Consider the following 23,143-nt stretch of genomic DNA (forward strand, 5'->3'; position numbering starts at 1 on the left):
GTTTAGGTACATGTTGTGATTAATGATTCTATAGAAAGTAATAGGTGAAGGTAAAAATAAGATTTAAGATTTATAATTATGTTTTAGGGTTAATTTAACATTCTAGATGTCAGAAAGATTAAGGTGTTTAAACAAGATCATTTGTATAATTTTTCAAAGAAATTGTGTAAGAGATCATTGTACATGGTGGCAACCTCCTCTGATGCCCTTGGGCATGATAGTTTTGACCCTGATGCCCCCTTCCCTAGAAAAGGCGGATGGAAGTGTGATTGTAATTCAAGGCACTGTCAAAGTTGGATCTGGGACTCCTAATTCTGTAATTCTAAGGTAAATTACTGACAACACTCAAACAAACTGGGAAGCTCACCAGCTGGTCCTTAGAAACCCTATACAGGGTCACTATGCATTGGAATTGACTCGACGGCACTTAACATCAACTATATATATATATATACATATTGTTCTGACTCATAGCGACCCTGTACAGGGTTTCCGAGGACATAAATCTTTATGGGAGCAGAAAGCCTCATCTTTCTCCCAGAGAACAGCTGGGATTTTTGAACTGCTAACCTTGTGGTTCACAGTCCACTTTGTAACCACTATGCTACCAATGCGTGCTCTTGATCTCTCTTCTGTTGTCTACAAAGCTCTCTCTCCTGAATAATATATATATATATACAGGAGTTCTGGTGTGGTGCTGTGGGTTAATGCGCTGGACTGCAAAGATGGTTTCAACTGCAAGGTTGGTGGTTCAAGCTCACCAGCTGTTCCTTGGAAACCCTATGCAGAGTCGCTTTGAGTCGGAACTAACTTGACAACACTTAAAAACAACAACATACATATGTATGTATATATACATATATATGGAGCTCTGGTAGTTTAGTGGTTACGAATCAGGCTGTGAACCTCACAGACAGCAGTTCAAAACTACCAGCTGTTCCTCAGGAGAAAGATGAGGCTTTCTGCTCCTGTAAAGATTTACAGCCTCGGAAACCCTATACAGTGTCGCTATGAGTCAAAACTGACTTCATGGCACATAACAACAACGACAACTATATATATATGTGTGTATATGGAGCTCTGGTAGCGTAGTGGTTACGAATCGGGCTGCGAACCTTAAGGTCAGTGGTTCGAAACTACCAGCCGCTCCGCGGGAGAAAGATGAGGCTTTCTACTCCCATAAGGATTTACACCCTTGGAAACCCTGTACAGGGTCGCTATGGGTCGGAACCGACTCGACGGCACTTAACAACAACAACAACAACATATATGTGTATACATATATATACACACACACATATATATACTGCTACTTTGTGTAATGAAGTAGATTACAACTCATAGTATCCCTGTATAGGGCTGCCAAACCTCTGAATATCTGTGGCAGCAGAAAGCCTCAGAGTGGTTCTGAATTCAAACTGCTAGACTTGTGTTTATATCATATTAATCAAAGTGTCAGACTTTAAACATTCTACAAAGAGGGATATGCAACCAAATACATGGTGAGAACATGAAAAATTATTGTTATTAGATGCCATTCAGTTGGAACTGACACATAGCACCACTTTGCACAACGGAATGAATCACTGTCAGATTCTGTGGCATCCTAACAATTGTTGCTGCATTTCCTGCTGGCACTGTGCAAGTCAATCTAGGTGGGTGTCTTCCTCTTTTTCTCCGACTCTCCAGTTTACCAAATATGATATCCTTTTCCAGACACTGGTCCTGCCTTAAAATATGTTGAAAGTATGACATATTAAATCTGGCTTCCAAGGAATATTCTGGCTGTATTTCTTCCAATACAGATTGGTTTATTCTTTAGACAGTCCATGGCACTTTTAGTATTTTACTCCAACACCATAACTCAAATGCATCAATTCTTCTAAAGTCAACCTTATGCACTATCCAACTTTCACATGCATGTGAGGTTATTGAAAATACCGTGGCGTGGCTCAGGCTCACATTAGTACTCAAACTGGCATCTTTGCTCTTCCACACTTTAAAGCGGTCCTGTGCAACACATTTGCCTAATGAAATATGTTGTTTGATTATTTTGACTACTGCTTCCATGAATGTTGATGGTTAAGCAAAGAAAAATGAAGTCTTTAACAACTGCAATGTGTTCTCAATTTATATGGTGTTGTTTATTGGTTCAATAGTGAGGATTTTTGCTTTCTTTACATTGAAGTGCAATCCAATACGAAGGCTATGATATTTGATCTTCATTACTATTTTATTTAGTCTTTGCTTTAAGCAAGCAAGGGTGTATCATCTGCATATCACAGGTTGTTAATGAGTCTTCCTCCAATCATGAGGACAGGTTCTTCTTCATACACTCCAACTTCTCAAATTATTTGCTCAGCATACAAATAGAGTATATATGGAGAAAGAATACAACCCTGGTGCACACTTTTTCTAATTTTAAATCATTTGATGGTCCCTTATTCTCTTTGAACAAATACATCTTTGTCTATGTTGAGGTTCCTCATGAGCACAATTAAGTGTTCAGGAATACTCAGTCTCCATATTGTTGTCCATAGGTTGTAATGATCCACACAGTTGAAAGCCTTTGTGTAGTCAATAAAGCACAGATAACATCTTTCTGCTATTCTCTGCTTTCAGGCAAGATCCATCTGACATAAGCAATTATATCCTTAGTTCCATATTCTCTTCAGAATCTGGCTTGAACCTCTGGAAGATCTCTGGCAATGTATATTTTCAGTCATGTTTGTATTATCTTTAGCAAAATTTTATTTCCATGCAATAATAATATATTCCTGTGATTTCCACCTTACTTCGGGTCACCTGTTTGGAATGAGCATAAATATGGTTCTCTTCCAATCAATTAGTCAGGTAGTTGTCTGCAAAATTTCTTGGCATAGAAGAATTAGTGCCTCCAGTAATGCATCATTTTGTTGAAAGAGGTCAATTTGTATTCCATCAAATTCCAGTGACTTGTTTGGATGCCTATGCCTTCATTGCATCTTGGACTTTTTCCTTCAGTATCATTGACTCTTTATCATGGTTGGTCCAGGATCGGGCAGTGTTTCATTCTGCTGTGCATAGGTTCATTAAGAGCTGGTATCAACTCAATGGCACCTAACAACAACAACAACCTCTTGAAATGGTTGAATATTGACCCTTTCTTTTTGACACAATGACTGTGGATTACTTCCGTCTTTTTATTATTATTATTATTTTTATTCTGTCTACATCAAAATTAGTTTTGGTATAATTGGAGAAAACTCAGAATATTCATTTTAAAAGAAATAAAAATATAACAACAATTAGAAAAAAAAGTTGGAGTAAAAAAATGTAAAAGCAACAAGAAAGAAAATACAGAGTGTGTATAAGAATGTACAAGAAATCTAAAAGAGCTGTGGACTCTACAGTAAATATAAGTGAGACAAATAGCAGCAAAAACTATGCTTAACTTGCTGGCACCAGTTCATTATGAGCTAGCAATAAAGTATGTAAAGGTTTCTCTAGTTAAAGAACTAAAGACAAAATCTGTCTTCAGATAAATAGAAAGCATGATAATTTATTATGATTCCTAAAACAACTTGCTAAAGGATCCTCTTCAATAAGAAGTAATTTGCTCTGCATGCAAATCAGAATGCTTTCAGAAGGTATAGTGAAGTGCAGGATAGTAGTTATCTGCATTGTAGTGAGGGGAGAACAGAGTAGAGAATTAAAGAGTAGCAAACAGAATATTTACAATGAAGCTTCTTAAGTTGGGTGGTTGTTTCATAATTTCCCCCCCAAATTATACATGCATATCATTCTGTGGCATAACTACATGATTTTTAAAAGAATTAAAAGCAAGAATAATTCTAATTTACTAAATTTCTTTGACATTTTTTGAAATAGTATAAAATTGAAAAACAGATGGGGTAAAGGCAATAAAGGAAGTATTTTAAGTGCAGGACATAAAAACATGTACAGGTAGTGGACTAAACATAAATTTTATAAAGGGAATTAATGAATTTTGAAGTAATTTAAATATCTCACCTACAAAAATAATTTGATTCTACTTCTCAACAACCACTTATCATTCAAAATAATCTTATTCTTCCAAATTTCTTCTGTAGAAATCTTCACAATTCCTGTCTCTAGTTTCCTAATTAATGCATATCCAAAAATTATTCATATTCAAATATAATATTTCAATAATATTACACCTTTTATGTTCCGAATACATTTGGAACATACAATCAAGATGGCAGATTGGATAGACATGCAGTGATGAGCTCCATCACCAACAAAACAGAATACTGGGCCAAGCAGACTCAGGGGATGGTGCTAGAACTCTGAACCACATATAAAGGAATATTTAGAAGATTGGAAAGCTTACAGCTAGGGGAATTTGTAGCAGAATCAAGAAATACATTGCTTTCTAAATTAAGATGCTCAGCTATTCCCAGAGCTACCATCTTGGGAGAGACCAGTGGGGGAAGGATCAGAACAGCCACAAATGCCTTATAGAACTGCAGAGATACAGGTGTGGACATCCATTGTGTGGACATCCATTTTTTGGCATCTGTTCATTGGTCTCTCGCTGCCTGCACACCTCCAATCTGGTGACTAGAGGGGATACCTGAAATAAAGGATACCCCACAGCCACCCCAGAAGGGGTCTACTACGCAGGCGCACATATCTCCTCGAAATTTAAAGTGACAGTTTCCATTTAAAACCAAATGGCCACCACTTGTCTGTCAGTTTGTCGTACTGTGGTGGCTTGTGAGTTGCTGTGATTCTGAGGGATATGCCACTAGTATTTTAAATACCAGCAGGGTCACCCATAGTGAACGGGTTTCAGATGAGCTTCCAGACAAGGACAGACTAGGAAGAACGGATGATGAACTACTTCCAAATATTTAGTCACTGAAAACTTTATGAATAGCAGAGAAACACTGTCAGATACAATGCTGGAAAAAGAGCCTCTCAGGCTGAAAGGCACTCAAAATGCGACTGGGGAAGAGATGCCTCCACAAGTGTAGTTGACCATGATAATGTGAAAGGAGTAAAACCTGTGGGAGAAAAGCCAGCAGGACCTTCATTTACTGATGGGGCACAACTCAAACTGAAGAGAAACAGCTGTAAACATCCATTGAAATTCAGAACATGGACTGTATGAAGTATGAATCTGGGAAAATTGGAAGTTGTCAAAAATGAAATGGAATGCTTAAACATCGATATCTTAGGCGTTATTGAATGGAAATGGACTGGTATTGGCCACTTTGAATCTGACAACCATATGGTTTACTATTCTGGGAATGACAAATTGAAAAGGAATGGTGTTGCATTCATCGCCAAAAGGAACATATCCAGATCAGTCATGAGGTACAACACTGTCTGTGATAGGACAATGTCTATGCACCTACAGGGAAGCCAAGTTAATTCCACTATTATTCAAATGTATGCACCAACCGCTAAAGCCAGTGAGGATGAAATAGAAGAATTCTGCAAATTTCTTCAATCTGATTTCGATCAAACATGCAGTCAAGATGTGTTGATCATTATTGGTGATTGGAATGCAAACGTTGGGAGCAAAGAGGTTGAACAAGTAGTTGGAAAATATGACCTTGGACATAGAAATGATGCTGAAGAATGCATGTTATAATTCTGCAAAACCAATGATTTGTTCATTTTAAATACCTTCTTTAGGCAGCATAACAGATGGCTATACCCATAGACCTCACCAGATGGAATACATAGAAATCAAATTGACTATATCTGTGGAAAGAGAAGAAGGAAAAGCTCTATATCATCAGTGACAACAAGGCCATGGGCAGAATATGGAACAGACCATCAATAACTCGTATGCTAATTCAAAGGGAAGCTAAAGAAAATGAAAACAAGTTCATGTGAGCCAAATTATGATCTTGAATGTATCCTACCTGAATTTAGAGATCATCTGAAGAACAGATTTGATACATTAAAATACTAAATATCGAATACCAGAAGAGTTGTGGGATGACATCAAGAAGATCATACATGAAGAAAGCCTAAAGTCATTGAGAAGACAAGAAAGAAGGAAAAGGTCAAAATGAATGTCAGAAGAGACACTGAAACTTGCTCTCCAGCATAGAGATGCTAAAGCAAATGGAAGAAAAGAGGAGGTCCAAGATCTGGACAGAAAATTTCAAAGATCAGTTCAAGAAGATAAAGCCAAATATTACATAAAATGTGCAAAGATCTAGAATCAGGAAACCAAAAATGAAGAATACGCTCAACATTTCTCAAGCTGGGGGAACTGAAGAAAAAATTCAAGCCTCGACTTTTGTTATTGAAACATTCTCTGGGCAAATTATTGAATGATGCAGAAATCATCAAGAGAAGATGGAATGACTATGCAGAGTCACTGTACCAGAAGGAAATGGTTAATGCTCAACCATTTCAAGAGGTAGCATATGATCAAGAGCCAATGATACTTAGGGAGGAAGTCCAAGGTGCATTGAAAGAATTGTCAAAGAACAAGGCATCAGGAATTGATGGAATACAAATTGAAAGTTTTCAAGAAAGTGAGGCAGCACAGGAGGCACTCAGTTCTGTCAAGAAATTTGGAAGACAACTATCTGGCCAACTGATTGGAAGAGGTCCATATTTGTGCCCTTCCCAAAGAGATGTGACCCAACGGAATGTGGAAATCATTGGACAATATCTTTGATATCCCGTGTGAGTAAAGATTTGCTAAAAGGTAGTACAGAAACAGCTACAATCATATATTGACATAGAAATTCCAGAGGTTCAAGCTGGATTCAGAAGAGGCCATGGAACAAGAGATATCACTGCTGATGTCTGATGGATCTTGGCTACAAGCAGAGACTATCAGAAAGATGTTTACCTGTGCTTTATTGACTATGCAAAGGCTTTCGATTGTGTGGATCATGACAAGCTATGGACAACATTGTGAAGTATGAGTATTCCGGAACACTTAATTGTGCCCATGAGGAATCTGTACCTGGACCAAGAGGCAGTTGTTCGAACAGAATATGGGAACACTGAATGGTTTAAAATTAAGAAAGTTATGTGAAAAGGTTGTATTCTTTCACCATACTTATTCAACCTGTATGCTGAGCAAATCCTCTGAGAAGCTGTGTTCTTTGAAGAAAAATGTGGCATCAGGATTGGAGGAAGACTCATTAACAACCTACAATATGCAGATGATACAACCTTGCTTGCTGAAACTGAAGAGGACTTGAAACATTTATTTATGAAGATCAAAGAGCACAGCCTTCTATATGGATTACATCTCAATGTCAAGAAAGCAAAAATCCTCACCATTGGACCAATAAACAACATTCTTATCAATGGAGAAAAGATTGAAGTTGTCAAGGATTTCATTCTTCTTGGATCTACTATCAACACTCCCGGAAGCAGCAGTCAAGAGATCAGACGACGTATTGCATTGGGAAAATCTGCTGCACAGGAACTTTTTAAAGTGTTGAAGAGCAAAGATGTCAGCTTGAGAACTAAGGTGTGCCTTACCCAATTCATCGTGTTTTCAATAACCTCATATGCATACGAAAGCTGGACAATGAATAAGGAAGACCATAGAAAACTGATGCCTTTGAGTTATGTTGTTGGAGGAGTGCTGGGGTCTGACCCCGACATAGTTGTCACGAGTTTTTGGTTCACGAGGAGGGGAGATCCAGCGGCGATAGGGATAGCGAAAGAATACACAGACAAACAGAAGAAGGGAGACAATGAGGCACCCCAAAGCCAGGGTGGATACATCACTGGTGGGCAGACTTGGGACTACAGGCATCATGGCCTCTGCAGGCAGCGACTCACTGCCCTGCAATCTTTAATGCATGCCTTCCAACCCGTAACGCACCGCAATCTTTACTCCATGCCTGCCAACCAGTAATGCACCGCAATCTTTACTCCATGCCTTCCAACCAGTAATGCACACCTGGGGAGGCCCAGGCCTCTGTTTTATTTAGGGGAGGAGTTTCACACCAAGCTGGGAGGGACTAACACAGGATACAGCTAACATCAGTAATTTTCCAGACATTCAGGTAACTTTACATTGTACTTCACTGGTTCGAATCCCAGGCCAGCAACTTGGATTCTCAGGCCCAATTAACATATCTATAGCCCCTGAGGTCAGTTGGGGGAAGTTGAGAGTTCTGCAGGAGACGCCCAGGTGAATGGGCTGCACCTGGAAAAGGGATTAGGGAGGATGGGTTGTCTATAGAACAAAGAACCGAGAAGTAGCTAAGATATTTTTAGTTAATCCTTTGGAGAAAGGTTTAACCTTGCAACCTTTAGTCTTGGCTTTAGGAAAATATCACATTTATCTGTGGATTTTCAAAGGCTCCAGTGTATTAATTTAATATATATACCTGAATATTAAGATGAAAGCAATTTTCCATTAACTGCCAGTGGCCTCATTTGTTACACTCAGCCCTAGAGGGCCTCGAACCTCTGACTAGTCTTACACGGTCTGCAACAGAGGAGAATATTGAAAGTGCCATGGGCTGCCAAAAGAATAGATCTGTTCTGGAAGAAGTGCAGCCAACCAAAGTGCTCCTTCGAGGCCAAGATGGCCAAACTTTGTCTCTCATACTTTGGACATATTGTCAGGAGGGGGCAGTCACTGGAGAAGGATATCAAGTTTGTTAAGGTGGAGGGTCAGAGAAAAAGAGGAAGACCCCCAACAAGATGGATTGGCCAAGTAGCACCATCGATAGACTGAAGCGTGGCAACAATAGTGAGGTTGGCCCAGGATAAGACAGTGTTTTATTCTGCTGTGCATAAGGTCACTATGAGTCGGTACCGACTCGATGGCATCTAACAACAACAACAACAACAACAATATATTTGGCATATCAAGAAAATTGTTGTTGTTGTTGTTATGTGCCGTGGAGTCGGTTCCGACTCATAGCGACTCTGCATAAGGTTTCCAAAACCAAAATAATATTTTCACAAGTCCCCAATCTCCAATACATGAATAAAATTTACAACATGTATTTAGAATGTGAGAGTGACAAGATCTGAGATTTGAACCAGCCAGCTGCTCTGTGGGTGAAAAATGAGCCTTTCTTAGACTCGATGGCATTTAAAAACAGCAATAATTTATAAAATCTGAATTTGTTATCTCTAAAACTTTTAGTTACAAACTAAATATGAGTTATAAACAAATAAACAAACACAGAATAACAGTACACAAAAGCGATGGTTGAACATTGATTTACTTAAATAATGGAAGAGTCTCCAGCATGTGACTTATAGTTTAACTTTGTTCATATGATCAGATTATATCAGCATGAATTTTATTTCATTGGATCTTTGATTTCAACTTTCTGTATTTTTTTTGTTTTTTCCTAGGAAGCATAAAATTAATAACAAACACAAACTTATAAATTACTACTACACATGAAAAATAATTCACCATGAAATGACAACATTGTCAACATTAATACCTTTTTAACATTCTACCATTATGAGGAGTCCTGGTGTGACACTGTAGGATAAGTACTGAACTGCTAACTGTAAGGCTGATGATTCAAACCTACCAGTTATTAATTGGAAATCCTGTACAGAGTTGCTATGAATCAGACCTACTCCCTCACACTTGACAACAATAATGAGAACTCACTGTTTATAGCAGTTTAAAGAGCAGTCTCACAAATTAGTCTCATTTGTAAAGCTTAGGACACGAGATCAACCTTCACAAATGTCAATACTAGTCCGATGGACTAATGGGAGACATGAACTCTGTCTGTATAACTGAGACCAGAGAACTTTATGCTCCCCAGCTACTATTACCAACTGCTCTGAAAGGTATCTCATTCAAAGGTTCTGGATAGAGTGGAAGGAAATGGAGAATAAATCTTAAAATTAAAAAAAAAATGACCAGGTTTATTCATATAAAAGAGGCTGGAGGAACATGAGAAGATGGCCCTTGGCCACCTTTCAGATTTGGAACAGTACCCAATTTCAAGCTAAATGATAGACAGGTAAATAAGGGTAACAACCAGATTAATAAAGTATGTTTACCATGGATTGTTCAAACATTAAAGATCAGAAGGGCGACATTTACCTAAGCATAAAGCTCAGGACGGTAGGGAAGGAGGGTGGAATGGAAATAAGAACCATAGGAAGTGGCATAATAATTTTCCAATCATTGAGACAAAAGGAAGTATATGATTTATTGAATGTAAAATTGGTGATCTGCTCTGTAAATCTTTACTTTCTATTCACACTAAAAATAAAAAAATAAAAAAATATTCAGCACTATAGAAAGATCTCATTAGCCTGTGACACATGCTCTATCCCTGAAGAAAAACCAGAAGTAAGATAAAGTTCATTCTAATCACACAAAGATTGGACAAAGGATGAATTCCCACTCATTAAAGTGCTGATGATAAAAGAAAGTGGAATGGCAAAAGAACATATGCCTATTTGGTAAAGCTCTTTTGTCTAAATTTTGGGAAATGAGAACAGGTGCAACATCACACTAATTAATATATTTTATTTCTAAATAATTATTACCATGAATCCTCTAGCCAATGAAGCTTTCTTTAATGAACTCCACAGATGTATTATTCATACACACTGTTACTTACACCAGGCCAATTGTAACTTCCTAGCTTGAATTTTTTTTTTTTTTTTCTAATTGCTCTGCTATAACTAGACCCTGCTAATGTAACTTAACCTTTAATATGTGAGAGCAATTAATTACTTAATATTGCCCTTCTCACCACAGTCCTGCATTCTGTGATGTCTTGTAAAGTCTAACCTCTATTCCTTTGGTAGGGAGTCCTGGTGTGGTGCTGTGGGCTAATGTCCTAGACTTCAAAGTCAGTTTGAACCATAAAATCTCAATGGATTATAACTGACTCAACGGTATTTACCAACAGCGATGACATACATATGGTATGGTCCCATTTTGGAGTAGGTTGTTAAAATGTGATTAAGGTCACCACTCATCTGTCAGTTTGTTGTATTATGGTGGTTTGTGTTTTGTCATGATGTTTGAAGTTTTGCCACAAGTATTTAAAATACCAGCATGATCTCCCATAGTGGACAGATTTCAGTGGTGCTTCCAGACCAAGAGAGTCTTGGATGGCCAGGTGGATCCCTACTGAATGGTGTGTCACTGAAAATCTTATGACTAGTAGTGGATCATTGTCATATATACTGCCAGGGAAAAAGCCTCCATTTCCTCTTTCTGTTTCCTTTCACTTTTATTATTACTACTTTACAAACCTCTGTAAAGTTTATCTTCTTTGTAAGTTGTAAGTTCTCAAAAATATGACTAGGGAAGAGCTGTCACCTCAAAGTACAGTTGATTGTAATGATGATAATGGAGCAAAGCTTATGGAATAGAATGCAAAATGAGAAGAAATAGATGCAAACATCCATTAATAATGGGAACGTGAAACGTAAAAAATATTAAACTTGAAAAGTTATAGCTCACCCAAAATAAATGGAACACATTAAGATTGGTATGCTAGGCATTAATGAGCTTAAATGACCTGGCTTAATCAGGCAACCATATGGTTTACTATGCTAGGAATGATAAATTGAAGAGGAATTGCATCACATTCATCATAAACAGATCTATCTTGAAGTACAATGCTCACTGTGATAGGAGAATATCCATACACCTAAAAGGAAGAAAAGTTAATACTATTATTATTCAAATTTTGCACCAACCACTATAACCAATAATGAAGAAATTGAATAATGCCAACTTCATCAGTCTAAAATCGATCAAGTTTGCAATTAAGATGTATTAATAATTACTGGTGATTGGAATGCAAATGTTGGAAACAAAGATGAAAATTCAGTAGTTGGAAAATATGGACTTGGTAATAGAAATTATGCTGTAGATCAGATGACTAAACTTTCCAAAACAAATGGCTTGCTCATCTCAACAACAGAAATATCAACTATACATACAGAGTCCTGGTGTGGTGCTGTAGAATAAATCCCTGGACGAAAATGTCATTTTAAACCACAAGTTTGGCAGTTTAAACTCATCAGCCATTCCTAGGAAATCCTACACAGGGTCCTTGAGTTCCAACTCTCATCCTGTGAGTTGGAATTGACTTAACAACAACAGCAACATACATGTGGAAACAAAAGAGCTGAACAGAAAGAAGGAAGTAAAAATGCAGAATAAAAAATTTAAAAGGGTAGTTAAGAGAATAAATGTTAAGTATTATAATGACATATGCAAAGACCTGGAGTTAGAAAACCAAAAGAGAAGATATTCTAAACATTTCTCAACCTGAATGAACTGCAGGAAAAAAAAAAAAATTAAATTCAAGTTTCAATTGTAATACTGAAGAATCCTAAGGGTAAAATGTTGAATGATGCATGAAATAGCAAATGAAATGGAAGGAGTATATAGAATCACTGTACCAAAAGCACTGGTCAGACCAGCCTAGAGCAGCTAGAGGAACAGAAGATACTTCTTGAAAGAAAGACAAGCAAGGAAAAACAAAAGCAAAATTGGCAATCTGATTTGCTAATACAAGAACAAGCAAGTTGTTCTCCAAGGAGCCATCAAGTCAAGCAATCAAGTCACTTCAGAACAATCCCTGCCCCAAGAATGAAACTCAAAGGAAGTACATCAGCAGTCATATAAGCTTGCTGGCTACCACATTGGTCTACTGGTGAGAGGAAGTGGGGGAAAAGCAGCAATGAAAAGGTGGACTGAGTTCAACCAATTTACATAGACTCCCATCAACCTGGAGTTTGAGGAGAGCTGGTTGGCGCAAAGTATGGTAAGACCTGGAGACTCCTGAGCCCATGGACAAGGACCTGGTCACAGAGGGCTAGAGCTGAGAGTGAAGTGTCCAATTTATATGAAGTGAGGGATTATGCATAAGAAATCCCAAATGTGCAGCTAGTGCTCATTGGACCTAGCTTCAATGGTTGGATGTTCAGAACTCGACTAGAGGAAAGAAAAGAGGAAAAAAAATATATTATTTTATTTTTTTTAAAGAAAACAAGTATAAGTCGCTACAATCTGATGAACTTGACCTATGCTTATGGATGCAGCAGCTTCAAATACCAATCAAGAGGGAAAGAATCTTTACAGCAAGGATCGTTCCCATCCCCTCTGTACAAAGGTTGAAAGGGATGGGTAACTTAGACATTGAGCGTCGTGTTTACGAATTGGGCTGCGAACCTTAAGGTCAGCGGTTTGAAACTACCAGCAGCTCCACGGGAGAAAGATGAGGCTTTCTACTCCCATAAAGATTTACACCTGTAAAGATGTACAGGGTTGCTATGGGTCGGAACCGACTCGACGGCACTTAACAACAACAACAACAACTTAAAATGAGGGAGAAGGGGGGCTGTAAAAACATGAAGTGACTGGCTTACAAGTTTTAAAGAGGGAGTTTAGATTCAGAGTGTGAGGGAGAAGGTAGAATCCCCATTGAGTGGTTTTCATCCTGATTAGACAGGTTTGATGGAAGGAGATGGGACAAGACTCTCATAATGCAATCGTGAGTAATTGTTATCATGACTAATTGCAATTGTCGCAGCTGTAAAGGTAGAAGTTTTGTAACGAAATTGGGTAAGTGGTTGACCTTACAGTGCCAGAGCAGAGGACTGTGGGACCATCAAGGGAGAAGACGAGTGGAGTGCAGTACCTGACCCAGAAAAGTAGCAATGCCAGAGATAGAGGCAAAGATGATGACATGGAGAGACAGAGCAGCTGAGGACTTTAGACTCATAGAGGAAGAGGAGCTTTGTGCAAAGGGAGCAAGCTTGCAGGGTATGCCCTTTGGCTGTTTGAATGATTGATTGTATATTCCTGAGTGTTTTGGTGCATATCCAAAAATAAACCAGAAGGAATAGAAGTAAATACTGTTGAATGATGAAGCATGTGGAAGATTGTAATTACTGCAATGAAACAGATATGATAGAATGAATATAAACCTGATGTTCCCCCATGTAAACTTATCATTCAATTCATGATAAAAACATTTAAAAAAATTAAAAGAACAACAACAAAAAAAGAACTGGTCAATGTTCAAAAAAATTCAAGAGGTAATATATGATTAAGAACTGATAGTACTGAAGAAAAAAAGTCCAAGCTATACTGAAAGTCTTGGTTCCAAGCATTAGAATACAAATTGAAATATTTCAGCAAAACTGATATACAGCATTGCTGGTGCTTACTTGTATATGCCAAGAAATTTGAAAACAATTACTTGACCACCCAATGCAAAGAGACCCATATTTGTAACATTTCACCTAGTAACCCATTGGAATGTAAAAATCATTGAATAGAATCATTAATACCATATGCAAATAAAATTTTGCTGAAGATAATTCAAAAACAATTATAGTAGTATATTGTAAGGAAACTGTCCAAATTTTAAGCCTTATTCAGAAGAGGATATGAAACTAGGTATATCATTGCAGAGGTTAGATGAATATTGACTAAAAACAGAGACTACCAGAAGGAGGTTTACTTGAGCTTTATTGAGTAGGCAAATACATTCGACTGTGTGGATCACAAGAAACTGTGGATAACATTGCAAGTAATGGGCATTTCAGAAAACTTAATTTTGCTCATAAGGAACCTTTATATGAATGTATCACACACTAAAGACCAAAGACAAGAAGAGCTCTGGTAGCACAGTGGTTACGAATCAGGCAGCAAACCACAAGGTCAGCAGTTCGAAACTACCAGCTGTTCCACTGGAGAAAGATGAGGCTTTCTGCTCTCGTAAAGATTTACAGACTCAGAAACCCTATACAGGGTCACTATGAATCTGAACGGACTCCACAGCACATAACAACAACAACAACAACATTAAGAACATCATCCATGAAGAAAGCAAAAAGTCATTAAGAAGACAAGAAAGATGGAAAAGATCAAAATGCATGTCAGAAGAGACATTGAAACTTGCTCTCCAGCGCAGAGATTCTAAAGCAAATAGAAGAAATGAGGAGGTCCAAGAGCTGGACAGAAAATTTCAAAGGTCAATTCAAGAAGAAAAAGTCAAATATTACAACAAAATGTGAGAAGATCTGGAGTCAGGAAACCAAAAAGGAAGAACACGCTCAGCATTTCTCAAGCTGGGGTAACTGAAGAAAAAAAAAAAAATCAAGCCTCAACATTCATTATTGAAGGATTCTGTGGGCAAATTATTTAATGATGCAGAAAGCATCAAAGGAAGATGAAAGGAATATACAGAGTCACTGTACCAAAAGGAAATGGTTAATGTTCAACCATTTCAAGAGATAACATAGGATCAAGAGCCTATGATACTGAAGGAAGAAGTCCAAGGTGCATTGAAGGAACTGGCAAAGAACAAGATTCCAGAAATTGATGGGATAAATATTGAAATATTTCAAGAAAGTGAGGCACCACTGGAGGCACTCACTCATCTATTCCAAGAAATTTGGGACACAACTATCTGGCCGACTGATTGGAAGAGATCCATATTTGTGCCCATTCCAAAGAGAGGTGACCCAATGGAATGAGGAAATCATCGGACAATGTCTTTGATATCCCATTCGAATAAAGTTTAACTAAAGGTAATACAGAAACGGCTATGACCATACATTGATAGAGAACTTCCAGATGTTCAAGCCGGATTCAGAAGAGGCCATGGAATGAGGAATATCATTGCTGATGTTTGATGGGTCTTAAAGCAGAGAATACCAGAAAGATGTTTACCTATGCTTTATTGACTATGCAAAGGCTTTCGATTGTGTGGATCATGACAAGCTATGAAAACATTGTTAAGTATAAGTATTTCTGAGCACTTAATTATGCTCATGAGGAATCTGGATCCCTCCAGCAGAAGCTGTAGGGAACCTACAGTCATCAAAAGAAAAGACATAATAAAGATTAAAGCAGAAATAAATGAGATAGAAAATAGAAAAACTATAGAAAGACTCAACAGGACGAGAAGCTGGTTCTTTGAAAGGATTAACAAAATTGACAGACCATTGGCAAATGTAACAAAATAAATTAGGGAGAAAACACAAATAACACACATTAGAAACCACATGGGTAGTATTACAACAGAATCAAAGAAAATCAAAAGGATAATAACAGAATACTATGAAGAATTATTCTCCAACAAATTTGAATACTTAGAATTGATGGGTACATTTTTAGGAAAACACGTCCTAACTAAACTTGCACAGAGGAAAGTAGAAAACCTGAATAGAACCATAACAAAAGAAGAAATTGATCAGGTCATCAAAAAAATTCACCAACAAAAGAAGTTCAGGCCCAGATGGCTTCATCGATGATTTGTACCAAACATTCAGGGAAGAGCTGTCATCAATTCTACTCAAATTATTCCAGAAGATAGAGGAGGATGGAAAACTTCCTAATGCATTTTATGAAGCAAGCACGACACTTATACAAAAAACAGGGAAAGATGTCACTAAGAAAGAAAATTATAGACCAATATCCCTCATAAACAAGATACAAAAATTCTCAACAAAATCCTAGCCAACAGAATCCAGCAGCACATCAAAAAAATAATACATCATGATCAAGTAGGATTCATATCAGGGATATAAGGATGTTTCAACAGTATAAAGAGGATCAACAAAATCCACCATATAAATAAGAAAAAAGAAAATAACCACATGATCATATCAATTGATGTAGAAAAGGCATTTGACAAAATCCAAAATCCATTCCTGATAAAAACACTCAACAAAGTAAGAACTGAAAGGAATTTCCTCAACATAATTAAGAGCATATATACAAAACCAACAGCCTACATTACTGTCAATGGGGAGAAACTGAAAGGCTTCCCTCTGTGAACAGGAATCAGAAAAGGATGCGCTTTGTCACCACTCCTATACAATATTGTTCTGGAAGTCTTAGTAAGAGCTATACAGCAAGACAGGGAAATTAAAATTATTCCAAATGGGCAAAGAAGAAGTAAAACTATCTGTATTTGTAGACAACATGGTCCTATACTAAGAAAACCCCAAAGACTCAGTAAAAAAGCTACTAGACCTCATTGGAAGATTGAGCAAAGTGGCAGGATATAAGATCAACGTACAAAAATCAGTTGGATTCTTCTATACCCAAAACGACAGCACTGAAAAGGACATTAGGAAAGCAATACCATTTACAATAGCTGCTCAATGGATGAAATACCTAGGAATAAATGTAACCAGAGAAACAAAGGTCTTATACAAAGAAAGCTACAAAACACTACTACAAGAAACCAAAAGAGACTTACAAAAATGGAAGAATGTACCATTCTCCTGGATAGGAAGATTTTACATTGTGAAAATGTCAATATTGCCCAAAGCAATTTGCACATATAATGCAATCTCAATCTAGATTCCAATGACATTCTTTGAAGAGATGGATAAAAAAATTACAAACTTTATATGGAAAGGAAAGAGACCCAGAATAAGCAAAGCACTGCTTAAGAAGCAGAATAAGGTTGGAAAACTTTGACTCCCTGACTTCAAAATTTATTACATGGCTACAGTGGTCAAAACAGCTTAGTACTTGTACAATGCAAGATACATTGATCAATGGAACAGAATCAAGAATCCAGAAATTAACACATCCACATGCAGCCAACTGATTTTTGACAAAGTACCTAAATATATCACATTGGGAGGTGATTTTTTTTCAACAGATGTTGCTGGCAGAACTAGAAAACAATATGCAAAAGATTGAAATAAGACCTTCACCTCAGGCCTTCTACAAAAACCAAGTCAACATGGATTAAAGATCTAAATGTGAATCCCAGAATAATAAAGGCCATCAATGAAAAAAATAGGGACAAATGTGAAGGTACTAATTCAGAGAATACACAGACTACCAAACATTTTGAAAACTACACAAACAAAAGTAGACAAAATAGATGATAGTTACATACTAACCAGCTGCTCCGCGGGAGAAAGATGAGGTTTTCTACTCCCGTAAAGATTTACACCCTCGGAAACCCTGTACAGGGTCGCTATGGGTCGGAACCGACTCGACGGCACATAACAACAACAACAACAACATACTAAAACTTAAAAACGTATGTGCCTCAAAAGACTTTACCAGAAGAGTAAAGAGGGTACCCACAGAACAGGAAAAAAATCTTTTGCAATGACGCATCAGACAAGGGATTCATTTCTAAAATATATAGGCAACTACAACACCTCTACAAGAAAAAGACACATAACCCAATTAAAAAATGTCCACAGGACATGAACAGACACTTCACGAAGGAGGAGCTCTGGGCTGCCAACAAACATATGAAGAAATGTTGACAACCACTAGCTATTAGAGATATGCAATCAAAATAACAATGAGATATCATCTCACTCCAGCAATAACAGCAAAAAAAAAAAAAATAGAGGATGATAAATGCTGACAGGAATATTGAGAGACTGGGACACTCCTGCACTGCTGGTGGGATTGCAAAATGGTTCAACCTCTCAGGACAACAATATAGCGCTTCATCAGAAGGTTGGAAATAGAATACCTTTGGATTCAACAATTTCTCTACTTGGTATTTACCCAGGAGAAATACAAGGAATAACATGAGTAGATATATGCACACCAATGTTCATAGCAGCACTATTTACAATAGCAAAAAGAAGGAGACAGCCTAAGTGCCCATCAACTGAAGAATGGATAAAAAAATGTGGTACATACACACAATGGAATATTATGCTACCTTGAAGAATAACAAGGAAGCTACAAGCCACCGCATAACATGGATGAACCTTGAGGACATTATGTTGAGTGAAATTAGTCAATCACAAATGGAGAAATACTGCATAGGACCACTACTATAAAAGACTAAGAAAAATAACCCATATTAAAGAGGAAGGAATTATTTGCTAGTTATGAGGATGGGGGGAAGGGTGAGGGGAAGGAGGGGAAGTGTAGCACAGGGTAAGGATTAGACACAGGATTGTTTGGGTGCTAGATGGGGAGCAATTCACAATAACGGGGAAGGGACTGGAATAACAAAGCAGATAGGAAAACAATTAGGCAGGTGTGCATGGGCTAAGTGGGACAGAGGTAAATAATGATGTATGCATAACCTTGGAACAGCAGGGCTCTGGGATACAGGGATTGAAACATGTTTGCAATGGGCAAAAGGGGGAAAATAATGTTAAGATGGTTGGCTGCCTTTTGAATCTTGTTTTCCCTGGCATACAATTATAAAATAGAAACTTGAGGGGGCGAGAAAGGAATATCCAAGAAATATCAAAATAGAAAGCTTATAAATCCATCTTTTGCCTATAACTGATTGGAATACCTAAAATGGGGCTACAACGTGCTCAGTGATGAAGGCTTCCTGCAGAGCCTCTATATTATATAAGACCATAGGTGGAATCCTGAACCACATCCAGAATCTTCTGAGGTGGGAAATTTCCACTTGAAAGGACAATTAGACCAGCCTGGAGTGGCTAGAATAACAGAAGATAATTCTTGAAAGAACGACTGTCAGAAAAAATAAAAAACAATATAGGCAGTCCAACTGATTACCACAAGAACAAGCAAGTTGCTCACCCAGGAGACATCAAGGCAAATTTAGGGGGCCTCTTAAGGCAAACCCCCTTCCAAGACTAAGACTCAATTGGAATACATGCTCTGATGCTGACCACATTCTTCACTGATAAAGAGAAGTAAGAGAAAAACAGCAATGAAGCTCTGAGCTAAACCCTTCAACATTCAATAGACCCAAGTGAACCCACATGGAGACCTGGTAGGCTAGCAGTGTGTCAAGACTTGGGGACTCATGGGCCCAGAGTCAATGACATAGCCACAAAGGGCTAGAGTGGAGAGCAAAGCATCTAGCTGATAAGAAGAGAAGGCATAGGCAAAAGAAAACCCACACTTGCAGGTAATAGCCACTTTACCTGGCTTCAATGACTGGATGATCAGAGCTCAACTAGAAGAAGAAAGAAGAGGGAAAAAAGAGTGATCTGATACAATTTGATGAACTTGACCTACACCTATGGATGCAGTAGCTCAAAAAAGGGGACAAATCTTTACAGTGAGGATCATTCCCACCCCCTCCATATATAGAGTAGACAGGAATGGGCAACTTGGACATTGAATAATCAAAATGAAGGGATAAAAAGGCAAGAAGTGATGGGCTTACAAGCTTTTAAGAGGGAGCCTAGATCCAGAGGGCATGGAGGAAGGTAGAATCTCCACTGAGTAGTATCCAATCTGTCTAGGCGGGGCTGATGAAATGAAATGTGGAGAGGTTTCTTGTGATACAATAGTGAATAATTGTGAGGGTTGAAAATGTAAAGGTAGATGTTTTGTAGCAAAAGCAGGGGCGTGATTGACTTTGCAGTCTAAGAGCAGTGGTCCCTGGGACCATCAAGAGACAGAAGTGGAGAGCGGGATCCTACCCAGAGAAGCAGTGATGCTATAGATGGAGGCAGAGACGATGATGCGGAGAGATGGAGAGAATGGGGACTTTAGACTCAGGGAGGGAGAGGGGCTGTGTGCTGATGACTGGGGGATAGGCTTGTAGTGTATACCCTTTGCTTGGTTGATGATGCTTGGAGGGGATTGTAACCATGACAATGAAACAATATACAATAGGATGAATGTAAAGCTAATGTTCTCCCATGTAAACTATCACATAATTCACAATAAAACATTAAACAACAACAACAAGGTGAGGACAGGCTGTGGAACAGAATATCAGTTGCTCATATGCAAATTTAGGCTGAAGCTGAAGAAAATTAAACCAAGTGCATGAGAACAAAATATGATCTTGAACATATTCCATCTGAATCTGGAGACAATCTCAAATATAATTTGATGCATTAAACACTAATGAATGATCAGAAAAGTTGTGTGATGATATCAAGAACATAATACAGAAAGAAAGCACAAGTTCGTTAAGAAAATAGGAAAAAGGAAAAGACCAAAATGAATGTCAGAAGAGACTCTGAAACCTTCTTTCCAGCATAGAAATTCTAATGTAGATGGAAGAAATACTGAGGTGAAAGATCTGAAACAGAAAATTTCAAAAGGCAACATGTGTAGACAAAGTCAAGTATTATAATGAAATGAGCAAAGGCATGGAGTTAGAAAACCAAAAGGAAAAAACACACTCAACATTTCACAACCTGAAAGAATGAAGAAATAATTCAAGCCTCACATGAAATATTGAAGAATTTGAGGGGTAACATATTGAATGATCCAGAATGCATCCAAAGAAGATGGAAGGAATACACAGAGCCGTTGTACCAAGAAGAAATGTTCGATGAAGTTCAAAAGTTATATCCTTCAGTATAGGCTGTACTTCAAAAACAAACATCCTCACAAATGGAATAAATAACATCCTAATAAATGAAGAAAAGATTGAAATTGTTAATGACTTCATTATGATTTATTTGATTCACTCTAAACAACAATGGAAGTCAAGAAGTAAAAGTCAGTGTGGACACAGTTGTGTTAGGGTTCTCTACCATCTGCCCTGTTGTGGAGCAAAACCTGTTCCTCTCTCGCTCAGCAGTGGTTATGGAGAAGCCTAGTCCCCTGCTGGTCAGGCGGGAACTTGTGAGACAGTACCATACACTGCTGAGTCAGGCCCCAGACATGATACATAGATTTTATGGTAAGAATTCTTCTTATGCTCATGGAGGATTGGATCAAATGGAAAAGCAGCAGATGCAGTCTATTGGCAAAAAGAAATCTATGGGAAAGTGATGTCACAAAACTTTACCAACTGCCACACTAAGATTCACCGTGTTGACACTCATGCTACTCTAAATGATGGTGTGATGGTCCAGGTGATGGGGTTATTCTCTAATAACAACCAAGGCTTGCGAAGATTTATGCAGACATTTGTCCTTGCTCCTGAAAGCTCTGTTGCAAATAAGTTCTATGTTCATAATGATATCTTCAGATACCAAGATGAAGTCTTTGGTGGTTTTGTCACTGAGCCTCAGGAAGAATCTGAGGAAGAAGTAGAGGAGCCTGAAGAAAGACATCAGACACCAGAGGTGGTAGCAATGACGCTGGAACTTTCTATGATCAGACTGTCAGCAGTTGACTTAGAAGAACATTTAGAGGAACCTGTTGTGGAACCAGAGCCTGATCTAGAACCAGAACCAGAGCAAGAGCCTGTATCTGAAATCCAAGAGGATAAGTCGGAGCCAATATTAGAAGACAGTGCTCCTGAGGAGACTCAGCAGAGGGATTCTCCAGCGCCTGCAGACATAGCTCAGATGGCACAGTAAGACTCTAGTACATTTTCTTCAGCATCTGTGACTACTAAGAATCTTCCTCCCAGTGGAGCTGTTCCGGTTACTAGGATTCCATCTCATGTTGTTAAAGGTCCAACTTCACAGCCCATCCAGAGTCTAAGCCTGAATCTCAGATCACCACAGAGACCTCAGAGGAATCAAAGAGTGCAAGAACAATGAATCAATATTCTTCCACAAAGGGGCCCTAGACCAATTCGTGAGGCTGGTGAGCAAGCAATGTTGAACCTCAAAGAACTGTGAGGCATCCTGATAGTCACCAACTCTTTATTGGCAACCTGCCTCATGAAGTGGATAAATCAGAGCTTAAAGACTTCTTCCAAAACTATAGGAATGTGGTGGAGCTGTGCATTAACAGTGGAGGAAAACAACCCAGTTTTGGATTTGTTGTGTTTGATGACTCTGAACCTGTTCAGAAAGTTCTTAGTAACAGGCCTATCATGTTCAGAGGTGAAGTCCATCTGAATGTGGAAGAAAAGAAGACTCAAGCCGCGCGGGAAGCGAACAGTCGAGATAACCACCTGCGGGATTCCTGCAGGCCCTTGAGGTGGGCTGGGTGGTGGAATGAGAGGCCCTCCTCATGAAGGCATGGTGCCGAAACCAGGATTTGGAGTGGGAAGAGGCATAGCTCCAAGGCAGTGAATCCCTCTTCACTGGTCATCACATAGCAGTTTCTGCAGAAGAGACAATTTCTTCAGCCAGCCTTTGGTATCTTGGCGTGTGAGTTTAATCTGTTATAAACTGCTTATGTTTGTACACTTTTACTCCTTTTTGTGTTAATGGTGTGTGCGCCCCACCCTCCTTTCTTCTCCTGAACTTTTAGTCCTTCACTTCCAATTTTGTGGAATGATATTTTAGGAAAAACATATTTTTAAAGAGGGGAAAAAAAGACTGAATTTCCTTATTTATACAGACTGGATTTGGTTTT

The 23,143-nt window shown here is 38.3% G+C and overlaps 1 pseudogene; it reads left to right on the top strand.

The window, feature by feature from the left end:
* The first annotated feature begins 214 nt into the window (after positions 1-214).
* On the top strand, positions 215-22,857 carry LOC102814142 (annotated as a pseudogene).
* The last annotated feature ends 286 nt before the right edge of the window (positions 22,858-23,143 follow it).

The sequence above is a fragment of the Chrysochloris asiatica genome, unplaced genomic scaffold, assembly GCF_000296735.1.
Source record: "Chrysochloris asiatica unplaced genomic scaffold, ChrAsi1.0 scaffold00216, whole genome shotgun sequence".
In the NCBI taxonomy this organism is placed as follows: domain Eukaryota; kingdom Metazoa; phylum Chordata; class Mammalia; order Afrosoricida; family Chrysochloridae; genus Chrysochloris; species Chrysochloris asiatica.